Raw genomic sequence first — 19,363 nt, 5'->3', positions numbered from 1 at the left:
TAGCTGTTCCTTACTAATGACCCCAACAAAAAGACGATTCCTCGCGCGTGAATATTCTAATATAATTAATATTACTGGTTTCACCAGTAGCTTGATGTTCATTAAAGACATTTTGAGACGTTGTCAGTTATGTATCCACGCAATTAGAGTTGGTAGTAAAACAAACCAATTTCGAAAAGACGCTCGGAGCTAGAGAAAAGTGGCTTTAGTTATTCATTGCACATAATGAAAATGATGGCTGAGAAACTGTGAATCTTAACCCGAATCATACGAATCAATAAATCAATGATAGAGTCCTTCATGCCACTTTCGAAATTCAAAATGGTGGCCAAATGCTATCTAACAGATTCCAACTTTTGTTAATTCAAAATAAACATCTATTTACTTTTTTCTTTCCATCGATATGGGTATTAGGGTTTCTGTCAGCCATTAATTCGTGAACATCGCTTGGTTCAAGAATATATGGGTTCAGCGAGAATTGTTCCAAATTATTAAACATATAAAAAATTAAAAAGTTTGTTGGACCCCCTTCCAACCCTTCTAGTTAACAAATGGAAGCCCATCCACTTCAGTCGTTGGCCGTGATTTGAGACTGCATTTCGGGGGTAAGCTTCGCCGATTAATATTTAGCGACCCCAACCAACAGCCATTCTCGCTGTGGGGAATGGACAGCGGCTTCGACTTGAGAAAGTACCGTGGTGGCTTTCGGGATTCCTTGCGAGGAACAACTCAATCCGGTTATTCATCACCGTCCGAGATGTTGGTATGAACAAATTTATAGTTCAGTTTTAGGAGCATTTTGCGAAAGTGTAATACAGCGCCATCTGCAAAGCTTGTTGAGTATATATAACTTCTAGTAATATGTCAAAAGTATCAAAACAGGTAACTTTACTGAAGAATTTTTTCTAGTTTTACGCTGTAAAAAGATGTAACTAATCTAGATCAATTGCTACTTATCTAGATAAAAATCGAAGTTGTCCAAATAATACCCCCAAAAGCTACAAACATACAGGATACATAGCCAGAGCGCTAGAGGTTTTTATTAGTCGAAGGAGGCATCCTGTCCCACTGTGCGTCGTGGTCTCGATCTCACAGTGTTTTTTTTATATTCCTGGAATTCTTCCATCAAAAGATAGAACTGATCTCGATTACTTGCTACTTATCTAGATCAGATCCTAAGTTTTCATAATATAGCCCAGATTCACCAGACCTACTTAGCCGAAAGACATCAAACTGTTAGGATATACACCCGGACGACTAGAGGCTTTGTTCGTCAAAAATAGTTCCGTGCAGTCGGATGTACCTTGGCCGCCGCCCTGTGCTAAAGGGTCAATTGGGCAAAATAATTGAACTCGAGTAGTGACAAAAGCCAAACTTTGACCCTAGTGCATTACACTTTAAACCAAAGCTTCTATCAAATTTGTGAGCCAATATTATTTTCTAGATACGTGCATTTAGAATTTTTTGATCTTCGGCTCACCCCAATGCGTGTGTGTAGGCTAGCCTAAAAAGATCAACATTTTTTTTTTTGATTTAAAATCAAAAATGCTTCGACTCGCACCTTCGTGTGCTATGTTCACTTCAATGCAATTTAAGATTACAAAAGAGTCGGGTGTATCTCCGACCATTTCAAATCATAATTTTGACCGATCCAGCGTCATTCGAATCCACTTACCCAATTTTACCCGAAAGTAATTATCTATCACGGTTTCACGAAATCGTACGCTGTCTTAAATTCGGTGTCGGGCCATTAGGCCGAAAGCCGTTAGGCCGAATGCTGCAAGGCCGAACACCATTAGGCCGAATGGGTCATAAAGCCGAATGTCATTAGGCCAACTTGCCGTCGGATGCGGCGGCCTCTTGCAAGCTAACCTAAGAGACACTCGTTTGCCCGGATTACTCAAACATAGGAGCTTAAATTAGTTTAAGTCCGGTGGAGCGGAGCGATGTCGGACAGCACTTGACTTGAAACAAATGTGGCGTAGAAGCGAGAAAGGTGTCGTAAATATTCCAAATTTTATTATTATAAGTTTAAAATAAATCGTAAAAAGACATCCTTCATTGAAAATTTTTAGTTCCAGCCGCTCTATGTATCATTCGTTTTAGGTCCATTCACCCAATGACCCCTTCGACCGAATGGCAGTCGGCCTAACGGACATTCGGCCAAACGACATTCGGCGTACCGACTTGCGGCCTACCGGCTTTCGGCCTAATGACTCAGCACCTTGAAATCCTCCTTGTACCGAAATTTATGAAAAAAAAATTTCGCTGCAAACGGGGATAGTCTGCTGAACAGCACATAGGAGTTTAGTTGGTTTTTAGCAGACTTCCCATGAACATCGACAAGTTTGTACCTGTGTGCAAAATTCCGCTCACGCGTTTCACCTAAAACATGCTTCGTCTCGATGTACAGATTCGCCTCGAACGCCGATCCCAAGCGTACGATGTACAAACTCTAGTTCAAACATCCGTGTACGTACACCGGATGCGTACACGAGAACGACCCGCACAAGGCGAAAAGAGTCAACTCTAGTGCTGATGAGAGTAAGAAAGAGAAATCTGGTGCCATGAACCTGTGTGTACACGAGGTGTACGCACACCGTGTACGTACATGGGGTTCGTTTGTGCGTGTTCGAGTTCGTACACGAAATGTGGGTCTAATATGACCTCAGAACCAGAGCGAACATTGTGTACGATGTTCATTTGGGAAGACTATTTTACATACATAGAGTGCGGTCAAAGATTTTGAAATTTGCGTGGTCCCTATAATTTAGGAGTCCAGAATAGTTATCTGAGATAGATCTGCGCCATAACCAAGTAACCAATAAGCATTATAATATTTCCTAATATTAGCTATGTATCTGAATATCAGCGCAGTCTTAATGCTGATATAATGCTAGAAAAGCGAAATATTATGCTATTTCCGCACAAAGATTGACAGCCCGTTTTCTGCATTAATATAGAACTGTCAAAATTGAAAGCCTGTTATCGACATTACTAATGTCATGGATTTGGCAACGCTTGGGGTGGTTGGATGTTTCTGCTTGTTTCTTGTTTTTGCGGGTCACAATTATGTATCTGGTTTTAGCGATTGATTTTTCTTTCACAGTATTTGACCGTTGGTTTTGAGGTAATGGGCGTAGTCGTTATCATTAACTGAAGAGGAACTTGCGAAGAAGACGGCTGTACGTTAGTAGGAATATTCTTAAATTCCTGAAAATTTTTCACCACGTACCATTCGTATTGTATATTACCTCTCCGTATTTCGACGTTACCGGTTGGTAGATCGTGCAGTCGGACTTCTACAGTGTCATCGTCCTTATGTACGAGCAACTTGAATCTAACGTTGTCATGTTCGACGGAATAGTGCATTTTGTTCTAACTAGTAAAGTAGTCTCCCTCAGCTAACGTATTGAATGTTATCAGAATTGCACAGTATACGTAGGATTGTATTAGAGAGATTTTCGTAAGCCAAATTGCCATGTTCACATTTAGTAATTGCTTCACCTAATGTATCGCAGGTCTAAAACCAATTTGTATAAAGTCAATCACATTGGTCTCCTCCAGCTCCTTTCTCTCTTCTCTCTTCCAGTTCCGAACGCATCCCGAACCCGAGTTTATTTTATGTTACTAAAAATACGACCTTCAAAATAAGACCTTAAAATCTCGCAACTTTTTTATATAGAAGCAAATATAAAGGATACACACCTCCGAACTAGTTCTGTAATAAGACGGTTGAGCAATGAGCTCATGGTGCTCGAGAAGACTACGAAAGAAAATTTGAATCGAACATTTAAATCTGCCATCTCTTATAAAAACCGTCAGTTTTACGCCTAATAAAAATTAAGTAATGTTGATTACAATGGAAAGCATTTATCACGAATCCCAACATCCTTCCTATAGACAACTTCTCCATATCCCCTTTCTTCCACAAAATTTTCAAAGTGCTCTCAAAGCCTTCAGTTGCAGACTCAAGTATTCAGTTTCCAATCAGCAGCGACAACAGTATATACCTATGAAGGTGAGATAGCTACAGGTATATTGTACCTTGGAGATCATAGCGTGATTGATAAATCGATTAAATTCTACACAGCTCGCCTGCATTCGATTTCTAGTTTTAATTGGAATGAGGAGAATGTATTACAATCGATTGTCCACTCAGCTGCAGTAAACCGATCCAAAGTACTGTCTTCAATACGAATACCTGAACCATAAACGATTCCCATATTTGTGGAAGTTGTTCAAACGATAGTGGCGACTGCACAAGCAGCAGCATCCAGTACCCCAGTATCAACAACCAGCGCCATCGACCGGAATGTTAATAACAATGACGGCGGGCAAAAGGCAGCGAAGAACATTTGACCGTGAGAACCAAAATAGCTTTAACGGTGATAACATTCACGTGAACGACAAGAAAGAAGTAAGTTACTCTCTAGATGCAGTAGGTAAGTTACCATGCCCTTGAAGAAGGACTCCACTAAACCAACAAAACTCCCTCACTGCTATGGGCAACTGAAGGAGATCCTCAAGACTCCATAGCTTCTTTAAACTTGACAGTGTAATGCGGTTGGCACGTGAATGGTATCCTGATCTCGTGTTTCTTAAAAATGATGCTTAAGCCAACGTCAACGTCACTGGCGGGCGACATCGGGATACGCTGGAGGGCTGATTGATCCAAATGTTGTCACACCTGTTGTCTGAACAAAATAAGGCAACAATTTATAGGGTTGTTACAACCATCTTTTCATTGGAGCTGATTCACATCTATGTCGACAAACTGAAAACAACTGATGATCAGGAGGCTTACATTGAACGCTTTATTCACGAAAATCGTTCTCAGAAGTGACCAAATACGATTTTCTGACCACTTTTCTGCTTGATTCAACGGTCGTTTTTGATGATGCACGATGAAATTGCAAAGAAAAATTAAAGCATCATAAGAAAACTGACTTTCATATGCCAACTCAGTTGTTCAATAATTCCAATTGATAAAAATAAAACGTAGAAAAAACAATCCTTACTAATATAAAACATCATGTGCAGATCTTTAGATTATGGTTTTGCTGTGTAGCCTTCTCTGTAATCAAGTGGAACTAGTATATCTTAATCCGACGTTTCGGTCCGTTTGAGACCCTTTTCAAGGACACAAAAACCGAATTTTATAAAATTTCAGAACAACTTAAAACACATGGTTAAAAGTGGTAGCGTTAAAATTATAACTCTTGTTTGTGAAAGATGACAATATATAGGTACGACTACACGATCTAGCGCTGCGTACTTCCCCTAAGCCATTTATAAAATACATATCCGCAATGCCCATACGGAAAAGTAGAATCCGTTACACCTAATGCTTGGAGAAACTGCAGAAGAAATTAGTTTAATCCAATTTTCCCTTTGGGAATCAATATTGCATAACTCCAGGCGTTTGATTCTCTAGCCATAAAACAAGAGTTCGCTTTCGCTTTCCCGTCAGCAAACCAGAGCTTCTGTTTTGCTTCCCGGGACATCACCCAGGATAAGTCAGTTGCTTAGACGTTCACATATGTCGTATGAACTGTTTGGATTTTTTTTTGCGTCTAAATAGTGCTAATTTAGGTGCTAGTTTAGATACATCGTCTAACTAGACACCCAGATAGTGCTAGTTACTGACGAGATGAATTCGAAACACGAAAAATCAAACTTAATTTAGTTTCAAGTTTCCAGTTCCTGTTTTTCAGTTTCCAGGAACTTTTTCAGTTTCCAGGAAATTTTTGTTATTCGGTTTTCAGTCTCCAGGTTCCAGTTTTTCAGCTTCCAAATTCTATTTTTTTAATTCCCCGGTCCCCAGATTTCAGTTTTCAATTTCCTATTTCTAGCTTCTCATTTTGAGTTTTCAGTTTTCACTTCCAGTTTCTGATTTTTTTTCCTGTTCCCAATTTTCATTTATCAATTTTGACCACGAACAACAAAAAAACTGTTAAGACTCGATATTTTTATTTTAAAAAAAATAAATATTCGAAAAACTGGTTTGAGTAAAAGATTATCACTGATAACTCATCAGCTTTTTAAAATTTGATTCCAATTAGCCGTTCCAGTATAAATAAAATACTTTCGCTAATCCGTCGAGAATTCTTTCTACTTTTCTCCACGAACAATCGCCAAAGTCGCAGTAGTTTAGCTGCAATCGCACCTAGCGCAGCTAGCAGCATCAAATAAATTAAATAAACACTGCGCTTCGCTCGTTATTCCACCAACACACACTCACACAGTTTCAAATCCATAAATGAAATTGTGTTGTCTTAATAAAATATAAAAAACACACAACACACTGGAAATTATTTCCCGTCGAAAAAGAAAACACAGCGTGCCACGACACCGGCAGCACTGCGTGCCGCCACACTTCATCTTCGCACAGCCATCATCGCCTCCTTTTCTTATCTAGTAGGCGGGTAGGTAGCGAACGGAGCTGCTGCTGCTGCTGACCCCGAAAGCGCCCGGGAAGAGTCCAAGTCGGACGGGGAGGCTGTTCGTTCGTTCGTTCGTGGCACGCGCGCATAAGGACACTAGTACTTCAAGTAGCCACCACCCGACGACTACGACGACGACAAGGACGACTCCCACACCCCAGCCAAAACTCTGGGGTGGGGAGTCGTGCGTGCAGAAGGGAGAAGACCATAAGAAATGGCAAACTTCTTCAAGGGTCGCTCGCGCGACCATCTTCTACCTTCGGTTGTGACCAGTTCGTACGGCCGGGTGCCGTCTCACCCCACTTGACTTTTGCACCGTCGTTGGCAGAATATGCGTTGATGCACTTTCTGGACACTCTCTTCTTTCACATGCAGTTCTTGTGTGTTTGCTTTGTACATTTAACACATACATGCACAGCTCGGTGACCATCGCATGTACGCATCGTCCATTCAGTGTGTATGTTTTTGTGACTGTGAGTGCGTGTGTGGGGTACGGTGCATCCAACGAACTGACCATCATCATCATTTCACACATTGCTATTGCTGCTGTTGTTGGTTCCGGCACTGTTCTTGAACACACACTCGAACCCCAGTTCGGACAAATTAATTTTTTTTTTTGGAATTGAACCTCCTTCGGGATAGGGGATTCGGGATCCGTCTTGTTATATATGCGAGGATTACGACGAATTCTGACAGGACGAAGACGCTCTGGGCTTCGAAAGGTTTTCTTCATTTCGAAACTGACCATCGCACTGGACAGACTGGACCCGTCCCGAACCCTCGCAATTCGAGAGAGAGGAAAAAAGTAAGCAACAAAAAAAACAACGAAAAAAACATCACTCAAACATACGATGTTTTTTGCTGCGGATCGCGCGAAACTGACGTGATTTACGATAATCTGTTTTCTGCTGAGCAACGAAAACGGGACACACCCGGCCGGGCTAGTGCGGGGGCCCTCCGGATGTTACCCACACGTGCATTCTGTTTTTTTTTTCTAGTTCCGTCGGTCACTCACTCTGCGAATCTTGTCCGGAATCCGGAATGCCTGCATTTCTACCTGCTCCTTCCTCTCGCGGTGGGAGGTTTCACTGGTCGTGTTTTTTTTTTTGTTTCGCTTTTTTCAATGCATTTAATCAAGGAAAAAAAAAGTAATTTTCTAAATACTTGTGCTGTATCGTGTATCGTGGGTCCTGCGGTGACCGTGTGGCACACAGCGTGAATATTTCACTCTGCCCTAGTGGGGTTCCGATCCGCGGCCGTTAACTAGTTCCGTTCGTTCCGCGGCCGTTCCCGACGAAATCTCTTGCTTCTGGTGTGTGGAACTCCAAACTACTAAATATGACGCAGCTTTTGAAGTTGTTTCATCGATTTTCGCGACTGTCGTCGGTCGGTCGGTCGAACGGTTCGCCAGCTCGCTTGCTCTGCAGCACTCTCATCGCTCATCGCCTTCCTGTCGCTGCTACTACTATATGTACCCTTCACTTGCCCCCCCTCACCGACCTTTCTAAGCGCGATTTACGTGGAGAGTCACCCGCCGCCGCCGCCGAGCGGGTGTGTTGTTTAATAGAACACACTCCACCGCTTGGTGCGAATCTCCTCCGGCAGCCGCCATCTCATGCCATGCCATCCACGACGATCTAGCAGGCGGTGTGACAATTGGTTACGCGGGGTGTGCAGTGCGACGACGTCGATGAAAAAATAGGGAAAAGAAATGCGCTGCAGCTAGATAGCGTCGCCGTCGTCAAAACTGTGTTTCCTTTTGGGTGACTGGTGGAAGTTTCCGCAGGGATTATAATGCAATCAGCTCGCGTGCTCAGCGGTTCTTTCGCTCTCTCTCTCTTTCTCGTTCTCGCTCGGTTTGATCGATTACTGCGATTCACGCGCGTGCATTCGCGGCCGTCCACGATGAAGTGCGAGATGGCGGGCTAGAGCTTTGTGCCGATGGAGAGCGTACAGTTGTTCTAGTTTTCATACTTTTTAGGATTGTTTTCCATACGGCGCTGTTGACTTTTTATACTTTTCTTCTAAAATTAGTCTAAACGATCGAAGTCGTTTGTTGCTTGAGCCCGAAATTAAGTCAGTGTTGAGTCGTTTGGGTAAAGTATTCGGGTATGAAACTGTCATTGTTACATATTAGAATACGATTATGGTGGACAAATGCCAGAACCATTTTTAAAGAAGAAAACTTCCATCGTTTTTCAATTTTTTTCTGTCGTCTTCAACTCTTTAACCTTTACAGTACCAAGCTAAAATTTTTCTGAAAATTTTGTTTAAATTTTGCTCTCATTTCGTCAATTTTTGACCGAATTGGATGGAACTGGCTTTAAAAGATCTGGAATTTAGTCCAGTTTTTATATACCGAGTAGTGTTCAAATCCGTGGACCGATTCCGGAATTAATCCGAATTCCCTTGGGGTATATCCGGCATCCCAGTGGGGTGACGGACGAGTTTTGAAGAAACATCCCATAAATTTAAGTAATTGTATTTTGAAATGTGCTACATATGACTATTTCCCATTGATCCTTCACAATAGACATGAATTGGACCAATCTTGGCCACCGGAGAACTGTTCCGGGAGAACCTAAGAAAATGTATATATTTTTCTATCATTCCAGCGATTTGGGTTCATAGCTTTATACGAAATGCGAAGTTCTTCCAATCATACGGTTCTACAGCTCCCTCAAGACCATTCCGGCACCGGTTCCGTACGGATGGACATTTGACGCCATTTTGAAAATCAAGATGGCGGCTTCCGGTTACCACAAAACAGTGAAAACCACCATCAATATGGGTGTTATTTGAAAGAGAACGGCCAGCAAAAGCCGGAAATTGACAATTGACGCCATTTTGAAAATCAAAATGGCGATTTCCGGTTACCACAAAACAGTGAAAAGCATCATCAATATGGGTGTCATTCGAAAGGGAGTGGTCAATAGAAGACAGAAATTGATTTTTGACGCCATTTTCAAAACCAAGATGGCGGTTTCCGGTTATCACAGTGCAGTGCAAACCGCCAGCAATAATGGCGTCATTGTAAAGCGCTAGCGATCAGCAAAAGCCGGAAAATGATTTTTGACGCCAATTCGAAAACCAAAATGGTGGGTTCCTGTTCCAAAGAAACAGTGAAAACCGTCATCAATATGGGTGTCATTAAAAAAGAGATGGTCACTTGAAAACCAAGATGGTAGCTTCCGGTTACCACAAAACAGTGAAAACAACCATCAATGTGGGTGTTATTTGAAGGAGGAAATTTATAATTGACGCCATTTTCAAAACCAAGATGGCGGTTTCCGGTTACCACAACAGTCAAAAGTATTGTCAATATGAGTGTCATTCAAAAGGGGGGGGGGGGGTCAATAGAAGACAGAAATTGATTTTTTCGCCATTTTCTAAGCAAAGATAGCGGCTTCCGGTTTCCACAAGGCAGTGAAAACCACCGTCAATAATGGTGTCATTGTAAAGCGGGTGGTCAGCGAAAGACGAAAATTGGTTGTTTACGCCATTTTGAAAACCAAGATGGTGGCTTCCTGTTCCAAGGAAACAATGAAAACCATTGTCAGTATGGGTGGCATTTGAGACGGGGTGATCAGTAGAAGACGGGAATTGATGATTGACGCCATTTTGAAAACCAAGATGGCGGCTTCCGGTTTCCACAAAACAGTGAAGACTGTCATCAAGATGGAAGTCATTTGCGAGTGGATGGTCGGCAGATACGGATATTGATTGACGCCATTTTGGAAAGCAAGATGGTGGTACCACAAAATAGTCAAAATCATCATCGGTATGGGTTTTATTTAGAAATGAACGGTCACCCAAGTAGCAATTTTTATTTCAACAACTATTTCACACCAACAATAAGTATGTGCTGTTGTGACAGACAACTAAGTTTCTTCGTGACTCAAAAGGTACAGATTTAGACTAATTTTCAATATAGTTCAGCGAAACTTTTAAAACTTGCTCCCGTTTCGTAGTCATTACTATGCGAGAATAACCGAATTAAATCATATTGTTGTCAATATGTTGAACGCAGATCTCAACAAGATAAGTTCATTCTTGCTGATGTTCACATGGGCTATCAATCGGCAATATTATTATATTAATAATTTTCGATGGGGACATGTGTATTTTTCCTCGTTCAATACTGCGGATCGTGATAGTGCGTTGCATTGGAGATGTATTTGTTGATTCACGCGTTCGTGGTTGGTGTCGGTGTCGGCTTCATAGTGTGGTATACGTGCAGGTGTGTAGGGCTTCTTCGATGACTTCATCGTTTATGGAGTGATTGCTGGCCTCAATTAAAGCAGTGGACGATATCAAGAAGTTTTGACTCGTGAGCCGCTGCCGAATAATGTGCTGGGGGAACGACGGCGACTGGGATGCCGCGGTTGCCTACTTTGTTTTTTACTTTGTAAGTAAGGGTTTTCCACTACTCGGGTTCTTGTTTGCCCGGCGTACCCTTCTTTTCAGGGCGGCCTAGGTGTTTCTACAGAATTACGGATTTTCGTTTCACAACAAAAAAAGGTAAATAAACTAATAGATTTACCGACTTTTATTCCACCAAATCTCCTCTTTGCTGCACTCTGTCGATGAAGTTGATCAGCTGCTTCTGACGATGGCGGGAAGGCGGGCGGTTTCTTCTGACCGGCCGGGAACACAACGGCCGCGTTCTCCTGCTGGTGTCGTTGGCTGCGCCGGCAGCGGTCCTTGACTTTTAGCTAGGGAGGTGAGCTTGGCTCCTTTGTTGGAACCTCCCTAGCGACGATGGCGAATTATCGCCGGATCTACTCGCTCCCCGCGAGAGATCCCAGAAGTCACCGCAGTGTACTTCCCAGGGTGCACCTTTGGCCACCCTGCTTCGCTCTCCTTGAAGCTTAGCTGTGAAGGAGAGCTAGGCTCGTTCGGCTGATCCTTCACAGCGAAAGCGGAATAGCGTCTTCTGGGTCCTTTATACTTAGCCGGGGAAGCGAGTTGCTCCTTGGCGCTTAGCTTCCTTTTCCGGCGACCCGACACCAAAACACTTGAGTACCCGAACCACGGGTCGGCACTTTTCGAACGGGATTGTCACCATCGCACACGCGCACTTCACCGCACTGGTTATTGTGGCCGGAAACTGTCCCGGAAAAACAAAAAAACTCGGGGCGTCTGTTCGATGCCGTGGTCCGTCACTATCTAAAAACCTCGATGGCCGCCTTCTCCACGACACGAAAAAACAAACACCAACACCAAAAAACCGTACCGCCGCATAGCTATGTGTAGCATATCCAGCACACTTATTGCAGCAAGAGGAGAGCGGTTGCCTATCCAACCCCTTTGTTTCTTGTATACAAACTTAAAACAAAAATTAGTACACCTATCTGATTACACAAAACCGTTCGACGATTGTAAGGACGTGACCCCTATCGGCCTACCTCTGAGTCGATTCCTAGTCCCACCAGGCGTACTTGCTCTAAATTTGAAGCAAATCGGACAAGTCTAGCTACCGGACCAACGTGCCTGAACTTTGTATGGGATTTTTCGACAATTTATATGAAGAAAACCCACTAGCTCGCATTTTCACCGCTAGGTGGCACAGTATGCATCGAATTATCACTGTAAGTGAAAATAAGAAATATAATTTAATTGTGTACAACTTTGTCGAAGACTGCTAGTCAATTTGGCTTTGTTAAAAGAAGTTATCAAACTTTTAGCGAAGTGGTGTCTGAGTCAGTTTTGCATGGGGCCGGTACTAGGTTCTAACAAACTAAACATTTTTGTAGAATAATGGTTAGATTTAGCTGAATAGTATGTTCGGAAGAATTGCAATACATAATACGAGTTATGTCTTGGTTAGAAAATTTTAGTGCCACCTGTAACCGCATAGATGGCGCCAACACTAACTCTTCAACGGAGAGAGATAGAAATTAGGTGTCTTCTACAAATATCACCGGTTCTATTTACTATAGAATCCATTCGAAAAATGGTTTTTGAAGAAAATTGCCCAAGGAGCTTAACTTTTCGCGGCAGTGATGCCAACTATGCGATTTTTTTCAGTTAAATATTAAAAGTTTTTTTTTCTTATTACAAATATTTTAATTTTGAAGATTCTAATACCATCGTGTTCTGTAGATATTTTTACATAAAAAACACGTATAATCTCAATATAATTTGAGCGCATCCTGAGATGCACTGTTTTGAAGGGAAGAACTCGAATTTTTCTCATATAAAAATCCATTTTTATTGGCCAAAATTGAGAAAATCTTCAAACAGTCATAAAAATTGACCCTGATCTGCTAAAAAGCAACCAAAAACGTAATTTTTCATAATTTCTCGTCTACTTCACGATAAATTATGTGTGAACTTAGAATACTCAAGTTAGTTTTTTTTATTGTTGTGCGCCTGCGATTTTATATGGGAAATAGCGTTTTTTTGCTTCAAAATATCGCTGATTTGCTATTTGACTGAAAAAATCGGATAGTTGGCAGCACTGCCGCCAATAACTAATATATTTTCTAAAGTCCTTGAACAATTTTCTTCAAAACCCATCTTACGGTTTGGTTCTAGAGTAAATAGAACCGGAAATATGTTCAAAAGGAAATCAAAAGTTTTGACAATTTGGCAAAACGGGGGGGGGGGGTGCTCCCATTGCCCGAGGGGTGATTGAATAGACACAAAAATTTGGGTTTTTATATATTGGCCCTAGATGAGCAATTCCTCCAAATTTGATTCAAATCCGCGAAGGTCGATTACACGTGCCTTGATCACTGCGCGTGGAATGACCCTTACATAGAATACATGGGAATTGAGAGGGACCATCAAGCCACCTGATTGAAACGATTTGGGCAAGAAGAGTGGAGTAGCCAGATTCTTGCTGCTAACATTTCGTGAACATTGCGCAGGATTTTCTCCCCGCCTATTGAGGCTACTTTTTATAACAATGGCTTGCATTGTAATTGGCTTATATGGTCTTGTTATTGGAAGCAAAAGCTTCCGTAGTACATGTAAGCGAAGTCACTTTCCGACCACGCAATTCCTTTTTGGCCCTTCGTACAGTAGCATGCTGAGTATGGTCAGAGATGCTTGAACACATCATGCTTTTCGTGTAAAGATTGCTCAGTGCTATGGAGAGTGTTCCTGTTACAAAGGTGGTAGTACCACCGCCACCACTACATCCACTGGCCACCCCTTTCAAATGACACACATACTTATGGTTTTCACTGTTGTTTGTAGTAACCGGAAGCCACCATATTGGTTTTCGAAAATGGCGTCAAAAATCACTTTATGACTACCTCTTTCTGATACCTATACTGATGATAGTTTTCGCTGTTTTGCAGTAACAGGAAACCGCAAACTTGGTTTTCAAAACTGCATAAACAATCAATTTCGTCCTTTTTTCTCACCAATCCCTTTCAAATAACACCTATATTGATGGTAGTTTTCACTACTTTTTGGAAACCGGCAGCCGCCATCTTGGTTTTCAAAATGGCGTCAATCATCAATTTCCGTCTTCTGCTGACACACCCCTTTCAAATGACACCCATATTGATGACGGTTTTCACTGTTTCTTTGGAACATGAACCCGCCATTTTGGTTTTCGAATTGGCGTCAAAAACCAATTTCCGGCTTTTGCTGATCGCTAGCGCTTTACAATGACGCCATTATTGGTGGTGGTTTGCACTGCACTGTGATAACCGGAAACCGCCATCTTGGTTTTGAAAATGGCGTCAAAATCAATTCTGTCTTCTATTGACCACTCCCTTTCGAATGACACCCATATTGATGATGCTTTTCACTGTTTTGTGGTAGTCGGAAATCCCCATTTCTTTTCAAAATGGCGTCAATTATCAGTTTCCGGCTTTTGTTGACCGTTCTCTTTCAAATAACACCCATACTGCCCATAACAGCATAAGAGTCCCATGTTGAAAACAGCAAGCCGAGAAAAACGCTGTTCAAGATTGTCCCATCCATTGAGCCAAATGGATGGGACAACCATGTTTTGGTATTTTTTTTAATATGTTCTGAACAAACCCGGTAATCTCATTTGTGCAGTGTGATTCAGTGGTGATACAGAATACAATCCAACGGATAACTCATTTTCGACAAACATCCACATGGGACTCTTATGCGTTTATGGGCAGCATATTGATGGTGGTTTTCACTGTTTTGTGGTAACCGGAAGCCGCCATCTTGGTTTTCAAAATGGCGTCAAATGTCCATCCGTACGGAACCGGTGCCGGAATGGTCTTGAGGGAGCTGTAGAACCGTATGATTGGAAGAACTTCGCATTTCGTATAAAGCTATGAACCCAAATCGCTGGAATGATAGAAAAATATATACATTTTCTTAGGTTCTCCCGGAACAGTTCTCCGGTGGCCAAGATTGGTCCAATTCATGTCTATTGTGAAGGATCAATGGGAAATAGTCATATGTAGCACATTTCAAAATACAATTACTTAAATTTATGGGATGTTTCTTCAAAACTCGTCCGTCACCCCACTGGGATGCCGGATATACCCCAAGGGAATTCGGATTAATTCCGGAATCGGTCCACGGATTTGAACACTACTCAGTATATAAAAACTGGACTAAATTCCAGATCTTTTAAAGCCAGTTCCATCCAATTCGGTCAAAAATTGACGAAATGAGAGCAAAATTTAAACAAAATTTTCAGAAAAATTTTAGCTTGGTACTGTAAAGGTTAATGACGAATTTCGCGCCAACTCGAACAAATGTTGGCAGCACCCTCTCAGATTTTAATGAAACTTTATGTACATGAGAACTTTGTCACAAAAAGCCACTTTGCATACTTTGTTTTTCCAAAAACTTAACCAATGGAAGACATAATTATCTCAGATTCCAATTTCCCAACTGCTAGTTGCCTGATACATGCAAAAAGTACCAGTAACGAATTTGGTATAGCATCTCGGACTGGACTGGAACGAGGCCGAAGGAATTCGTTTAATGAAGATCAGGTACTAGAACACTTAGCGCACGATCAGACAACATGTCTAATATCGTGATAATCGCCACCACTAGCGCAGAGATCGCTCTCCACGACCCCAATACGCCGGAGATGGGCATTTTACGTATAATAATTGTACAGGACCCGAGATATCACCTGAATGAAGTCATGATTCTCATCCATTCTCTTGGACCAAGGTTTGTTGCCACCTGCGAAATTCCAAAACTCATATTCCCGAAATTTGCCAATTTTCGAGCGTCCTCTGAGAAGAAATATTTAAAAAATCGTTTAAGCTACGCGACCTTTCATAAATATCACCTTCTAACGCCTAAATGTCCATCTCCTCATTAACATTCTAATCCAAGTGTCCGCCTTCTTATTACCCGGAATTTAGCACTGCGAAAGAACTCAAACTAAGGTAATCTGCTATGATTTTTCAGATAAAGTAGGCCCTTGCCACCAGACGAAACATTGTTTCTCTGATGATCCGTCCGTTAATCCGTCGACAGACCGGTGCCAATAATCGCGTTTTTCAGCTTTTATCAAATTTTTCATTTGCATTTGTAGCGTCTCGTATATTGGGAATAATTCGGGCGATCCGACGATCAAAAGTCCCTTTCGCGTAGAATTCAAAGCAATCTCTGTCCATTACGAAGTAGGAGACTGTTCATGGTTGTTCGCGTCGGGTACTCGTTTCGTCTGATCTTTAATCGTAATCCAAAAATGTAGGGACTTGAGATTTTTGATGTCCCATGTGGAAATTCTTGGTATTTTCTAAGATTACCGAGACCAGGAACCACTTACTTCAGTTTTGTAACGGCACCCTTCAATGGACTCTCTCAGGCCTTCACGAGGAAGCTTAGGAGAGAAAACAGATTTTCCTCTTTCGGAAATTTATAGGCACATTAGAAGATGTTCCCACAATGAGATGGTCAGACTCTCGTAAGCCCAATTGTTTCCAACGACGGCAGTTCATGCCTCGCGGCACAAAAAGAACAGGTAGACTAGTCCCGTCCAAAAGATCAAAGTTTGCAAGGGCAGGTTCGGCGAAAGGTTCGAAATGAGGCTGATGGAAAATAAGTTGTTTTCATATACTTCTTGATTTGTCCTCGACGCAATTGCTTGGCAACCAGAATTTTGCCTAGCCGAAGCAAAGGGTTCTTGAAGGAGCGAACCCTATTCTTCGCATTTAAGGCCCCTGTTGGAGACAACATCATCAATCTCTACTTACCGGGCGGGTACATAGACACGACAAACCCTCATTCAAGTTTGTTATGAATATATACCAAATTCGTTACCGATACTTTTTGCATATATCAGGCAAATCAAAGATGGGGTATTTTTTGTAAATCGACTTTAAATATTTAAAATCGATTTTTTTCAGTGTAGGAGTCGATGAAGAATTTTTTCAATATTTTTATTCAAAAATTCGACTCATTTTGTAAAAATCACTACGTACAACATTTTTGTAGGATTCGTCATTTTTAGACTACAGCCATTTGAAAAAAAATTGATAAAAAAGCCCTAACCCTTTTCAAAAGACAGTCTAGATCATTTCTAGTCTAGTCTAGTCCACACATACACAGCCAATACATGTAGGGATCCTGAAAAATTGCAAACGCTCGTCCACAATTTTTCTTGTCATTATTAATGTTTGTGGCACATATTGAATATGACACAAACATTAAAGCGGCCAGGCCAACTGTGTAGCGTACAAAATAAAGATGATTCAAAATTATACGGCAATCAAATTATTTATTCAATGAATAATTTAATCAACAGATTATTTTGAACCTTGAATAAGGAAGAAACGTGGACAACCGTACACAACCGTTTCGATTTGATGGGGGTTTGATAAATCATTGGGAGTGACTTTGCTAAGATGGTTAATGTCACTCCTTTGGTCCTAGGTTCCTGAGATGGGACAGAAGTATTTAGCCCTGCCCTGGCTAATGAACCAGGGTTATAGCGCCCTTACTCGCTCTTCAAAAGACAGTCTAGATCATTTTTGGAAAAACGAAGTATGCAATGTTACTTTGTGTGACAAAATCTTCATGTACAGAAAGCTTTATTAAAATCTATGAGTACGGTTTAGCGCAAAATTCGTCCAATACATTCCTCTTGCTAAAAGTTCAGCAATAGATTTGTACAGCTAACAGCGCAATGACAATGTTGAAAATTTGGTAATTGTACTATCAATTTGACAACTAAATTGCATATTTTTAGCAAAGAAAATATCAAACGGTAGTATATAATTCGTCAAGATCATTTTTAAATTAGTTGGAACAACCTTTGAGGTGTACTAAGTCTCATGGATTCGAGCAAATAAGATACAAGCCGCTGTGAATGACCTTGAACAGACAAACATTGTTCGCTAGGATCTACGTACCCGTCCGGGCAGTGGAAATTGATGGTGTGGTTACCGGGACAGATCTGAAGTGCGAATACTTGATGAAGTACGGAAATGGCTGCTGTCTAGTACTGGGCTACAGCTCATTTCTGACAGTGCATTGGTTACTGGATGTAGCCATCTTAACAAAATCAAAGCCTTGGAACTACACTCCCTCTATGGAACTATAGCTTTCGGTTTCACAGTCAACTTCTAGAATCGTTTTTTATATTAAACAATTCGACAATTATTGCTCTCGTCTATTCTGAACACACTGCTTGACGCTGAGTGTGAGAACCGTTCTTTCTCGATGGGGAATCATTTGTTTCTGTACCATCAACAATATTTATGAGTTAGTAAGTATAGCCATTTTTTGTTTTATTGCTTTGTTGGGTGTGCTGGCTATTAATTTGGAGATCTTTGATGCAACAATCACTGTTTGACCGACTGTATGTGGTTGAGCAGCAACTATCATTGATTAGTGTTGATTGTACTAGGTTAAGTTTTTCTCAGTTTCTTTTCAATTCTAGAGATATATTTACTATAAACAGAGAATCAACATATTTCGTGAAATAAGTTAACTCCATCTCTAGACGAACACGTCTACTAGTTGACCGGCGAACAGTGGGACAGGATACTACTTTCGACGAATAAAACATCTTGCGCCCAGATTAATTGGAATATCCGTGTAAAAAACCTGCAGCAAAAGACTTTTATTAAGTTTTTTTTGTACGGATTTAGCAATGAATGCGGTTTTTGCAAAAAAATATTTTAACTCCTTTTGAATGCAAAAGATCTTCTGATAGTTGGAAGAGACGGGTCTGGAAGACTCCTTAAGGCCTGAAGCTCAACAATATGTGTATTTTTGGAATGGACTTGACGAGTAGATGCTAGAAATTGATGTTCGACGCCATTTTGAAGCTGGATTTCAAAATGGCGTCAAAACCCATTTTCTAGCACCTACTCGTAAAGACCGTTCCGGAAATACCCATATTGATTAGGTGATAGAAAATTTCGCTAAACCGGAAGTCGCCATCTTGGATTTCAAAACAGCGCCAAATTGTTTTTAGGCACCTGCTCGTTAAAACCGTTTCGAAATTCCCGCATTAATTGGGTGATAGAAAATTTCGCTAAACCAGAAGTCGCCATCTTTGATTTTAAAATGGCGTCAAAAATCAATTTCTGACACCCATTCGTCAATATCCTTCCGAAAATACCCATATTTATCAAGTTATAAAGAATTTCGCTAAACCGGAAGTCGCCATTTTGGATTTCAAAATGGCGTCAAAAATCAATTTCTGGCCGCTGCTCGAGTTATAAGTTATAAAAAAAATCGCTAAACCGGAAGTCGCCATTTTGGATTTCAAAATGGCATCAAAAATCAATTTCTAGCACATGCTTGTCATGACAATTTCGAAAAATACCCATATCGATTAGGTTATAGAGAATTTAGCTAAACTGGAAGTCGCCATCTTGGATTTCAAAATCATCCAAAATAAGATAATACCAGTATTGTAGATTGATTCTGATTTTGAAAGTATATTTCGACAATAGAAAAATATTCAAACCTTACCTTTAGATTCTCATCCA

The sequence above is a fragment of the Topomyia yanbarensis genome, chromosome 1, assembly GCF_030247195.1.
Source record: "Topomyia yanbarensis strain Yona2022 chromosome 1, ASM3024719v1, whole genome shotgun sequence".
NCBI classification, from domain to species: Eukaryota; Metazoa; Arthropoda; class Insecta; order Diptera; family Culicidae; genus Topomyia; species Topomyia yanbarensis.
Note: the sequence above shows the minus strand (reverse complement) of the source record.